The 13,188-nt window shown below is 33.4% G+C and overlaps 1 pseudogene across 1 annotated transcript; it reads left to right on the forward strand.

Annotated features, from left to right (window-relative positions):
* The first annotated feature begins 8,043 nt into the window (after positions 1-8,043).
* On the forward strand, positions 8,044-9,780 carry LOC143545763 (uncharacterized; annotated as a pseudogene). The gene is made up of 2 exons (XR_013137488.1): positions 8,044-8,566; positions 9,112-9,780. The product of XR_013137488.1 is annotated as an uncharacterized LOC143545763 (transcript).
* The last annotated feature ends 3,408 nt before the right edge of the window (positions 9,781-13,188 follow it).

Below are 13,188 nucleotides of genomic sequence, written 5' to 3' on the forward strand. Positions count from 1 at the left end.
GAAGGAACACCCTATATACTTTCCATAGAAGGAATACTATACTATTCATAAAAGGAACACTATAATGTCCATAGAAGGAACATTATACTATCCATAGAAGGAACACTATACTATCCATAAAAGAAACACTATGCTATCCATAGAAGGAACATTATACATTATCCATAGAAGGAACTCTATATATTATCCATAGAAGGAACACTGTATATAAGCTATTATTTAATATCTATGTAAGGAGCTAATCTCTTCCCTTTGTGATACGTGCAATATCCGAAAATCGTTCACGTACCGACAAGAAATCAATCATATCTATCACATATATCATACATGGCATACACTTACCGTTTAAGGTAAGTGTATTAACTGTCACATCGAGTATGCACACAGCCCTGAAAACATAACAAGGAAATGGGGCTAGAAACTCACCTGGATCCTTTTTTGCGTTCTGTATTAACTGTATTCCCTTTCTTTAATGGATCCCGGCTAACTGTTAACATATATATGTGTTAATTTATCATATTACTGACTAACATATTTAACCAAGTTATTGAATTAAGTTAAATAAGTTAACGAGGTTAACTAAGCTTGCTTGATAAGCTAGTTCATTACTAAAGTCTTAATAATCTAGCGGGGTCTCCTTATTTAACGAAGATTGTTAAATTAACTTAACCGAGCTAACGAGGTTAACTACATTAAGTAGATAACGAATCTTGTTAATCAGATCTATCCGACTTTCTATCCAAGTTAACGTAGTTAACCTTTATTATTTATTTGTATTTTGTTTTATAAATTTTAACAGGTTTAACTATGTCTTTTTAATTTACAAAACTATAACAGGTTTAGGGTATTCGGTGTTCGGATCTTGGGTTCAGATCCAACCGTTCGCTAATGGGCTGCTCCTGATCGCTTTATTTGGGCTCATTTGGGTTCGTAGTTGGGCTTGGGCTAGTATTTGGATTTGTAATTAGGCTTGGCTAGGAGTTTTGGGCCAGGGGTAAATAAGAAAAGCCCAACTCCTCTATTTCTTTTTAATCAGTCTGATCCTTCTTCTTCTTCATTTCGTTCTTTTTATTTTTTTTCTTTTTCCTCACAGCAGATCCAAGTAATCGAATCTATCCAAAATCGATTACAATGTAATCGAGTGTAACAGTGTAATCGATCAGGTATTGTATGCGAGTCATGTGTGTATGTATACGAGTCAAACAAACAGCTCCAAGGTATACAGTCTTCATTGTAATCGAAGCTCAATGTAAGCGAAGTAGGGTGATCAGGCTAGTTGTAATCGATGGTCAAATGTAATCGAGTCTCCTTGTGTGCGAGTATGTAGATTGTAATCGGGTTCAATAGTAATCGACGACCATTGAAATCAGTTGGTAATTGAGCTCAGATTGTATGCGAGTTTCAGGTGTATGTATTGTATTCGAATGTTACTTGTAATCGAGTTTCAGATCTGCAATTGATTGTAATCGACGACCCACTGTAAGCGAGTTTTGTTTGTTGTAATCGAATTTGTGTGTACTCGAGTTTATTGTAATCGATCTTCAATTGTGTACGGGTGTAAGTGTGCCTTAAATAGCTGCTGAACTCGCATACAATGTATGCGAGTTTTGTTGTAATCGGTGCGGAGTGTGTGTATATTGTATATTTGTATGTGAACAAGGGTGAAGAGGTACTGGTTTAATGGGGTTTGGGCAGATGGGTCTTGGACATCACGAGGGTCACAGGTTCGGTTTAAACGAGGAGCTGAGGGTTTTCGGGCAGCCTGTGGGTTACGGTTTAGCTCGTTACTTCGCTATTCACTTGTTCTCGATCTTTACCCCTCACTATGGTTCGGTAACAACCCGTATAACTTTCCTTAACCGCCCCCGGCTCGAAACTTAACCCGGTTACCCTTAAAGTTCGAATCTTTATGGCTATAAATATCTAAAACTAGATGTTTGGTTTTCTTTAACGAGCCGTACGCGTTTTTAGGTTCATTAAGTTCGTTTTAACATAAAGTTCGTTACTTTACGCTTCGTTTAGACCCGATCTATTATCGTTTCAAGTTTCACGGCCAAACGTTTACTAAAACATAAACTTTAAGTTCAAGAACATACCTTTAAAAGTTCGTTTGGTCTTGGTTAGCTTGATTATAAATCGTGGATCTTGTATCTATCCATATATAGAAGATCTATCTATGTTTGACTTGATATTTGGTCTCGGATTCTTTCTTTCTCTTGGCCGATTTATAGTAATATGTGTGTGTGTGTTTGGAGTGTGTGTATAGAATTATGGAAATGATGGAATGAGAGTTAGGGTTTTACAATGGTTTAAGAGGGTATTTATACTTCTCAAAGCCCATGGACCTAAAGCTCATTATCCTTAACAAATCTTAATTAATCTAAGTCCATGATCTTATCTTTATTTAATATTATAATTTTTCTATTACTCCGAGAAGTTTTCTTTTAAGCCATAAATATATAATATGTTTAAATATTATTCTATGAAAATCCGGGATGTTACAAAGACACAACAGTAATAGTATATATAATATATAAAGAAATATGCAAACTGTTCCTGTGAGATAAACAGTTAAACCATTGCACATACACAAACAATCAATCATAAAGAAAGGGCTAAACCGTTGTCATGCGGATGGGTATTGGTTACCAAAAATGAGGTGTCGGTGTAACCATTGTCAATGCGTCGGACGTCGGCCACTACGACGGTCATATGATCATACTAGACTGAGAATATGTTGGACCTCTCCGAATGCGGTTCAAGTAATGCAAGTAAGCAAATAGCAAGTTAGGCATAAACTGATATACACACAACGATTAAATAGTTGCGGTTTTGAATACTAGATAATACGTAAATATGATACGATATGCATATATCCCCAAAAGATTTAAAATAAGCAAAAAGGGGAGTGATTACTCACCTGATCGGATGAACAAAATAAAAATGATGATGTGAGAATAATGAACCCTTCGGGATACATCGACAAGGATTCCTAGATAAATCGGATAATATAAGTTAATTATAAATGATTTAACATAATTTGATATTATGAGTTTTAACAAATGAGATAACGCGTACAACATATTTGAGATTTCGATGTTATTTGGGTTATGTTGTGATTGGAATGGTTATTGATTGAACGATTAAACTTTACGGTTATTAGTATGGTGAAATCATCGTTAATAGTTTAACTAAATAATTATGAGCTGAAATAATTATATGATCAATTAAATAATATTTAACTAAATGTAACGAAATTATAAACGTGTACATATATAAATATACTCGTAATATATTAATTAACATTAAGGCAAACGTTTAAATATATACTTGTCATACGATACATGTCTTGTATTAATTTAACGAAAATCTAATTTTATTAATACGTTTTAAAATACAATTGTTATAATTTTTAAAGAATGATACATAAATACATTTTTATATATAAAATTAATGTAAATAAATTTATAAGGATGTTCAACGACAATAAAACACCAATAATGGTGTCGAGTTTTTATTAAAATAACGATGATTTATTATTATAAAAAAAATAAACTTATAATACATACATATATATATATATATATATGTGTGTGTATACATATACATAACGAAAGATTTTAACAAGATTTGACAAGAACCATAAACTCCAAGATGTTGGTCTTAATAAATAACGTTTATTTAATAATTAATATAATTGATATATCTTTTAAAACAAATAAAAAGGACTAATAAAAAAATAATCGAAAACCGCGTCCAGGGGGGCTAGAACCCGCGCCCCCTGGCCGGTTCAACTAGTCTACCACACACACAGCCAAACAACTGATCTAGGTTATCTGTTGGATACTAACTGAAAACAAAAGCTTAAATAAATACTGAACTTAAACCCCCAAAACTAAGAACTCTAATCTAAAAATCGATTAATCCGTTAATCTTTGATCTAATTAATGTTGGGGTTAATGTATAACAGCTTATAGCGATACTGATACATAGGTTAGTTACTTGAGATAGTTGTGAATTGATGATGAACAGCCGGCACTACGTCGCGGCTTGTTATTGGATCGTAGACGATAATTGCGGCTTGAATAACCAAATTAAGCTTAGGGTTCTTGATCGCAACGATAACAGGAACGTGTATAACCATTTAATTGTATTATTGTGAGGTTTACATAGCATTTTAAGAAAACGAATATTACGGATTGTTAATATACGAAGCCCGATCGTTAATGATTGTTTTCTTTAATTAAAACGTCGGTGGAGTTGTATTATGCATAAAGAATGATCTGGTGTGATAATTTTAATAGTTACAGCGATGATTAAGGCACAAGAAAAGGATCCGGGTGATGGTTTGGTCAAAACGGGTTGAATATTGGTTTGGGTAAATGGTTAAGGGAACATTTTAGTCCCTGAAGTTAATGAGTGGATACAAAGAGGGTTAAAACTCGTTGATTAAAATTACCTGATAACTATGACGGGTCAAATATTGGTATAAATTAATTAAACGAAAACCCGTGTTATTACATAGTGTATTAAGTCAATTAAGTCTACTTAGCTATATTTAATTTCCGCGTTGTAAGGTATGATTTCGTCATAAAGATACTTAAATATAAGCAATTAAATAACCGTAAGGAAGTTTAATATATAAAACCGGTGAGTCTTAAAACTTGTTAGAAATCCATAGGTGTCTTCTTGAAGGTCAAGGGTCCTGTTTGGGTTTCTGTCGAAGGTTTATTTTTCAATCCCAGTTTCATAACTTAAGTTTCCCAGTTAATTGATTGCCATAATTTAGGGGATTCTAGCCTAGGTAGTTACTTTCATCATTTGGGTTAATCTAAGTGTTTTAATAGTTTGTTAATATTTTATTTAATTAAGGTTTTGATTTTAATATTAGTATAATAAATTAGGGTTAAGTTTACATTATTTAATTAATTAGGTTTTAAGTAATAATTATGTTTATAATTATTTTAATTAATTAGGGTTACTTTTAGTTTATTGATAATTAGTTTTAATAAAACCCCTCAAACATTATTATTAAATAGTCGTGTCTTTAGTTGAGTCTAATTTGCTAGTTTCGTAATTTATAAAGTCTTGTGGGTTCGATATCCGGACTTACTTAGTTATACTAGAGTCGATCGGTACACTTGCCGGTTAGTAGTTTAAGAGTTTAGAGTATTACTTAGTGTCTAGTTTAGCGTACTTTTAGTTAATAATTATTTGACTACTTTTAGCACATCAGTAGGTTAGGGTATACACGGGGTTCAAGCAAGTAGCAAACAATAATCTCATGTTATTTAACAAATTAATTATCAACAATCGAATATGGTTAACTAACTAGTTAAATCTTAGGCATCAGTAAATGTTAACACATGACATTGGTACCCAAAGGTTCCTTGCTAGTGGTGATTTTATTAAGGACAAATGTATGCTTCATCACATTCAAACTAATCAATACAACCCTATGAGACATGTATCACAAAAACAAGTAAACTACTCTGATTGAAATAAACCTAAACCAACCGAATGCACAATAATACCAAACATCAATCTTCATAGACTGATAATCAGTAATTACAAATATTTAGTTCTAAAAACATGAGAAAGCTGTAAAGATACAATACTCTACATCCCAGTTATGACTTGAGAAGACTAGCCACTCGTCTTCATCAATAGATCTTCAATCCTGATGATAAACGCAATTAGGGATGATCTTTCGATGATTGGAATGGTAGAAAGTCGCCTCTTGTCTCCCGGAAACTCTTCTGGGACATGATAACCGTTAAGGGTTCATCAAAATTGATATTATATAAAAACCCTAAATTTCCCGTTTTTTCTTTTGGTCGCGTAGCGTGCTCAACCTTCTCCAGGTCCATCGCGTAGCGCGATACCACAAGTCAACATTTTAAGTTTTCTGGTCCATCGCATATCGTGATAGACCCACTCCATCCCCATCGCGTAGCACGAAGAGCTTTCTCAGTAGCCAATTTCATATTCTGTCTCGTTCTGCGTGCTGGTCATCCTAGACCTTCATTCCATGCCCGTTCAAGTTCAAATTAACTGCATTAGTGCCCTATGACCTGAACACATCCTCATCTTCTTCAACTTACCCTTTCAACATACCCACCTCCCACCTTCTTCAATACCGGAAAACTCTTTGGAAAACCCCATCACCGCCAACCCACTTCTACTTCTTACAGCTAAAAAAAGAGAAATTTGAAAAGAAGCTCGTGTGGCCTGTCTGAGCACCCTCACGTAGACCTTGTTACGCATGACGTGAGGGATGTCGGGACGGTGTCTAAAGGGTTTCACGTGTGACATGATATGCCAGGACAGACTTTACCCTCATCTTTATTTTGACCTAATGCAACTTTTTATCAAGACTGCATTATTTTGCATTAGTTTATATTCCTATAGAGAACATTACCAGTGGTATGCTATAATCCTAAACTAACTACTAAATTACTAATATACATTATTTGGGTATCAGATATTCAACACAATGTTTAATGTGAAAACATCTTTGAAAAAGGGGTTTTATACTATTTATGGTTTACCAATTATTTTTCTACAGATAATAAACATGAGTTTTCAGCAAAACAGCAACTAAAGTACCTTATATTTGTGGTGGTGAAGTAGAACACTTGTCATTCTTACTTTGATGGGGTGGTAAGGTGACTAAAGTGTGTTCAAACCATTTAGAGTGCAAAAAAATAGTTGTTAAAAAACCGAATTCGCAATTTGGGTCGTCTTTAATTTTTATTTTTCTTACGGATACGATTATAGGGTATTTTCAGTTTTGGATGTTTTCTCCCACCCTTAGGTGTTAGCCAAATAGTTTTTTAATGGTGTGCCTACCAAGTTTTTGAGAACCAAATTTATGAGAGCGAGATACCACAAATAGGTTGAAACACAGCTGACTTTACCATGGTCATCACGGTTTCTTGTAGGAGTCGACAACACGCCAACACCGCTAATGTTGGTTGCTAACGTATTCACAACCTTGATACGTGTATCTTGACATTCAATGCGCTTTAGTTGGTAAATAGAGGATTTGGCTTAGTTATGATAGAAAAAGGGGGAAAAAAGTTAAATGTTTCTATTTTAGCTTCTGGCATTAATTTTGTTATAGTCTAACAACTGTATGTGTTGATCCTAGTTTTTAATTTTTAGATTGGGTCTTGTTTTTACTAGTGTCATACCATAACAATTTTTAGTTCACATATCCCGTAAAAGTTGCGATTTAACTTATCTCATTTGTTAGCAGACTACTGGTGAATTTAATGAGCTTACCAATAAATGGTTCTTTTGGACTCATGGTTACCAAGAAACCAAATAAATTGATCGTATTCACGGGTTAATGGATCCACCCTATCATATCATGAACCTAAAAATCATGCTACATGCATTAACCCAAACACTACACATTCATTCACATATTGACACGAACAAGACCATTTTAACTTGAAAAATTATTTAGCTATATTTTTTACATATTAATACTTATCTAATATTGTACATTATTTTAAGTTTTAAAGCATTTATATTTAAGTTACGTCAATCTATTTATAAACTTTTAAATCTTAGTATAGAAAATACTACTCACATAGTTTAAGTTATTATTTTAAAACATTAGAAAAGGAAACTGGCATAGTTTAAGTTATTATTTGAAAACATTATAAAAAGGAAAAAAAAATGAGTATATAAGTTAAACGTGTCAATCTATAAACCCGTTGAACGGATAAAAAACAATCCGTGGAACTAAAAGTGTTCATGATTCAACCCAAACAAACTAAAACCCATTTACCTTAAATCCAAACCCGCAATTTTGGTATCTTGTCATAAGGAATTCACACACCCCTACCAATTATTTGAATTACATCTTGTACTAGATTTAAAAAAGGCAGACACGTGAATGTCTTTTTATTTCATAGCTGTCACAAAATCTTGACTCTCATGTAAAATCATCTGATCATTTTTCATTAATCTTTTTAAATATGCCTACAAAAGGTTCTCCCCGTTTAAAAACATCACAAACCAAGAATAATAAGCCATGCCAGCAGTTTGGCTTTCCTTAAAGAAATCCCTGCACTGCAAACCCGACCCATCAGAAGTCCACGACCCGAAAACCAGGAAACAGTTAACCACAATCTTGACCCGAAAACCGGGCAGGTCGGGTTGTTCAAGGTCCATTGCAACCATTAAAGATGTCATCAATGGTGGCGGTAAGGGGCAGCTGGATAAGCCTGTGGTTTGCAGCCCTAGATCCATTGGAAGCAGTGAGTTTGTTAACCTGAAGTTATTGTTAGTTATTCAAGGTGTGAGCTTAAGATCACTGGTTTTGTTGGTACGTTGTTGCCTGGTACACCGGGTCCGGGTGATAATAATAATAATAATAATAATAATATCAAGAGTCAGCAGACAGGTTTAAGGAAAGCAGGTAGTTTTGCTGGAAACAATGGCGTGTCACAAAAGGGTAGAGGTTTGGAAGAGGTGGTCATGTGTCATAAGTGTGGTAAGCAGTTTGGAAAGTGGGAGAATCTTGAAGCGCATCATTTATCAAAGCATGCAGGTAAATTTTTATCAAATTAATTTACCCTATGAGTTATTTTTGCCATATCATACGGGCTCTATAATCTCATCAGGGCCGTTGACATGGCGGAAATGTGTACACGGCCCCATATGGTGTCATACGAGCTGGTATACAGGTTCATATAAATTTATTGAAATTGGGTTTTTTACCCGAACGGGTTTGTGTTTGGTACAAAATGGTCAAGTCAAGTTTTTGTTAAAACCTGTTTGGGGTGAAATCTACTTTTGAAGGGGAAACAACCGGGTTTTAGCCTGTTCGGCTTGGGTTATACCGGCTTCAAAGTCATACATGTTGTATGATGTAATCATGTAAATGATTGCTTTATACGGCTCGTATGATACGAAAGATGTGACAGGTCTCTGGTCTATAAAAGTCAATGGGCCAATATAACCTCTTCCAGGTCCGTATAAGATGAGTGGTGTGCAGATTTAGGGGTGGTCTATATATATAGATTCACACTTGGTTCATCAAGATTCAATATTTATAATGCTAAGTTTTTGTACGAATCTTGTTATTTTTGGTAGTTACTGAACTTATGGAGGGTGATTCATCAAGAAAGATTGTAGAAATAATCTGCCGATCGGGTTGGTTAAAATCTGATAATAATACAGGCCGAATCGAGAAGGTTTTAAAAGTACACAATATGCAAAAAACTCTAGCCCGATTCGAGGAATACAGGGAATCAGTAAAAACCAAAGCCAGCAAACTACCAAAGAAACACCCTCGTTGTCTAGCCGATGGTAATGAGCTTCTGCAATTTTATGGCACCACAATCGCGTGTTCTCTTGGCATCAGTGGTGAATCTAGCTTATGCATTTTGGATAAATGTTGCGTTTGTCGGATAATAAGACATGGGTTTTCAACAAATATGGAGATTAAGGGTGGCATTGGTGTTTTCACAACTTCAACCAGCGCTCGGGCTTCTGAATCAATTAAGGCATCTGAAAACGGGCCAGATACACAGGCGTTGATTGTGTGTAGAGTGATTGCGGGCCGGGTGCATAGACCGTTAGAGAATGTTCAAGAGATAACCGCTCAAACATGTTTTGACTCGTTGGCGGGGAAAATCGGGCTTCATTCGAATACTGAAGATCTTTATTTGCTTAGCCCTAAAGCTCTTCTACCTTGCTTTGTAGTGATTTGTAAACTCTAGATATGTTGGATTTGAATGGTTTCATTTTTTGTAAACCTTTTTCTAATTTATTGAGGGTTTCTTTAGATAATATTATCTTTCTTACTAGGACTGGCAACGTGACTGTTAAATAAATACATTATGGTTTTAAATCAAACCATCAACCAACTATAATTTAAGGAATAATGATTCAATCCTAACTTCTTTCACAAACGACATTATGCCATTACATTGAAAGACAAATTCCTGCTTTGGATCCGACTGAACCAAAAACCAAACTTTTTGTACCATCGACATGTCACAATCTGTCTAGACGACGAATCAAGTTTTAATTCGGTTTGCGTGAGTTCAAATATTTGGACCAGGTTTTATACACCACACTAGCTAACAAATCTGACCCGGAAGAATCTAAGCACCTGGCCTGTGATTTCTACATCATGTAGCAAAATGTGTTTATTATATAGGATACTGACAAGTTAAATTTATCATGTTGTACCCAAAAAAGAGCAAGTGGTGATAGCCAACAAACAACAGTACATGTTATCAAATAAGCAACCTAGTGCAGTAAATTTTGTTTCTTTTTGGACCATTTTACTGCCTAAATATCAATGAGATTAGGATACCCTTTTGTCACAATATTTTCAAGTTTCATACTCTTTTTAAGCTAATTCAAAAGTTAGGAAACTCTTATTTGGGTCAGCTAGATAGAAAATATAACATATACATCCAAAATTTAAAGAGAATAATTAGGGTTATGTGTAAAGTTACGTGGCCTATATATAAACAATTGACGAAAATGTCTCAACGATCCGGATCATGTGCCTTAGGGGTTTGACTCAGCTGTCCGACTCGAATTTTATCAACCAAGTCTATGATTTTATCGCTTAAAAGTTTCCCCAATTTGAATGACTTTAATCCTTTCTTTTAGTGTAAACATGTACAACGCCTATTTAGCGTCTGGTTAAACATACCCCCTGGAAAAATCAACTTTCATATTACCCATTGTAATCATATAATTACCAAATTAGCACAAAAATAAAAATTTCATATTATTTTTTTTACAAGTTGCGTTTTTTTATGATTTCGAGTTTAGGGTATCGGGTTTAGGGTTTGGGGTTCGGGTTTAGGTTTTTGGGTTTCGGGTTTAGGGTTTAGGTTTTCGGATTTCGGGTTTAGGGTTTCGGGTTTAGGGTTTCGGGTTCGGGTTTAGGGTTTAGGGTTAATGGTTCAGGTTTAGGTTTTAGGTTTTCGAGTTTCGGGTTTATTTTGTAAAAGATAAAGAGGTAAAATAAGGGTATTATAAATATATATACTATTAAAATTAAAAAAAAAGATATTATAAATATTTACAATATTAATACTAAAAGAAATAAATTAATAGTAATACTTGATAGTTTTTAATTTGATATATGTACTGGAGATTATTAAGTGAAAAAAAATGTTGTAGGGACTAATATGTATATAAATAATATTAAGAGGTAATAGTAATTTATCTAATAAGTTAAGGGGGGTGTATATTTAATAAAAATGATGTAAAGAGGGGTACGTTTAGCAGCACCCCCTATTTATTTGTTTAATTCAATATTTTATTTCATTATTGTAACTTTAAAAATTTAAAAATACCCACCAAATTTAGAATATTTGATAATCTTGGGTTACTACTAAAAAATAGATCTTTAATGACGCGCAATGCGTGTCATTAAAGAGGCAAATGACACACTATAGCGCGTCAAGGAAGGCCATATCATAAAAAATATAACACATATTTGTGTCATTTGTTTATGACGTGCATTTATGACATGCCTTTACGACAAACAATGCGTGTCAATGAAAGTGGTGTCATAAACAAAATGACGCGTATTTGTGTGTCATGCTTTTAGCTATTTAAAAAAAATATTTTATAAAATTACTAATTTTTTACATTAGATGACGTTTAATGTCTTATGATACAAAATAAAATACATAAAGCAAAACTATCAGTTTCATATAATATTTCATAAATATATTAACAAACATTCAAGTTAACTATATTTCATTAATGTTGATAAAATGTATAATCAGAAAATAAAGGTTGTTACAAAAGTCGATCATTCTTCTTAAAGTCCATCATTGCTTCCCGCGACATCTATGTGAACTACTCCCTGAAGTAGAAAACATAATAAATAGATGGCAAATTTATATTTGTTCATTTTGCAAATAATATATTACATGTTCTTCCACCAAAGGTATTAACTGATTCATCTTGAAAAAAACATGACTATTACCTGTTTATGAAGACTGGCAAGTATTCTGAAGTAGCCATACCACATCAGTTGACAAACATCTAATTTTCTCTTTAAAAACCTAAATTAAAAATTGTAACCTGTCAAGTAATACTTCAAGAAAGCAAGAAAACAACTTACTTGTGCACCATAGAACATAAAACATAACATTAATAAAACAAAATTCGTATTTTCTAAGAAAAAAGCTATAAATAAACTGGACTCCTTCCATTCTTATTAAAAACATATAACTTTAGTTCCAGATCAAATGAACTAAAGATATACTTCAATATTAAGCTTTAAGATCAACTAAAACTGCACACGCTAGTGGCACCAATACAAAATAGAGCAGAAGTTGCAGTGTGTTTACTGTTTACCATAACGTGCAGTTATAGACCTGCAAACGATGACCTCGCATCAAAATAACCATCAACGTGCAGTTATAGGTGTGGGTATAGAAACTGCGTCTTTTGTCCATTTCAGCAACAAAAAAAGTCATTTTTTACCCATATATATATAGGATTAGGTTCATTTCAGAAGAAATATTACAGCGAGAAGTGCGAGAACGTGATTCCAATCAATCAAAATTTTTTCTTTTATTTTATCTTTAAATTATGTATAAGGGTATTTGGTAATATCTTCTAATATTTTATTTGGTAAGTATTAAATGTAGGAGGTTTCAAATCATATTGCTTGTTTTTATTTGTTAATTCAATTAAAAAACTTTCACGTTACTATTTCATAGAACCCTTAACATAATCCCATATTTCAAGCATCAACATATAAAATAATATGTATGGTGATTTGTGTAGGTGTTGTAAGTGTTAAGTGTTTTTTTGTTCAAATCATTATTATAAATATGTTAATCATAATCACAAAACTAGTTGGTTACAATAAAAGATATATTATATGGATATTTTGGGCAATGTTGGTGTTTGATTGTTGTGTATGTATATCTAAATTGCTAGCATTTCTATTCAATGTTTATTAACTTTGTTTTGTTTTATTGTGGATACATATTGAAACAACGTCGTCTTAGAGGTTTCGAGTACCCAAGACGAGTACTAATAAATGACTCTTCTATGAAAAAAATTCCCAAAATCACGGATACCGGTTTACTTCGTTACTAGGATCAGGCCAATAACGTTTTATTAAATTGGTTAATGCTTAATAGACTTATTTTAGATTTTTTTGGCACTAATTGGTGT

The sequence above is a fragment of the Bidens hawaiensis genome, unplaced genomic scaffold, assembly GCF_021521415.1.
Source record: "Bidens hawaiensis isolate Kalapana, Puna unplaced genomic scaffold, B.hawaiensis_p1.1 tig00014035_1, whole genome shotgun sequence".
Lineage (NCBI taxonomy): Eukaryota > Viridiplantae > Streptophyta > Magnoliopsida > Asterales > Asteraceae > Bidens > Bidens hawaiensis.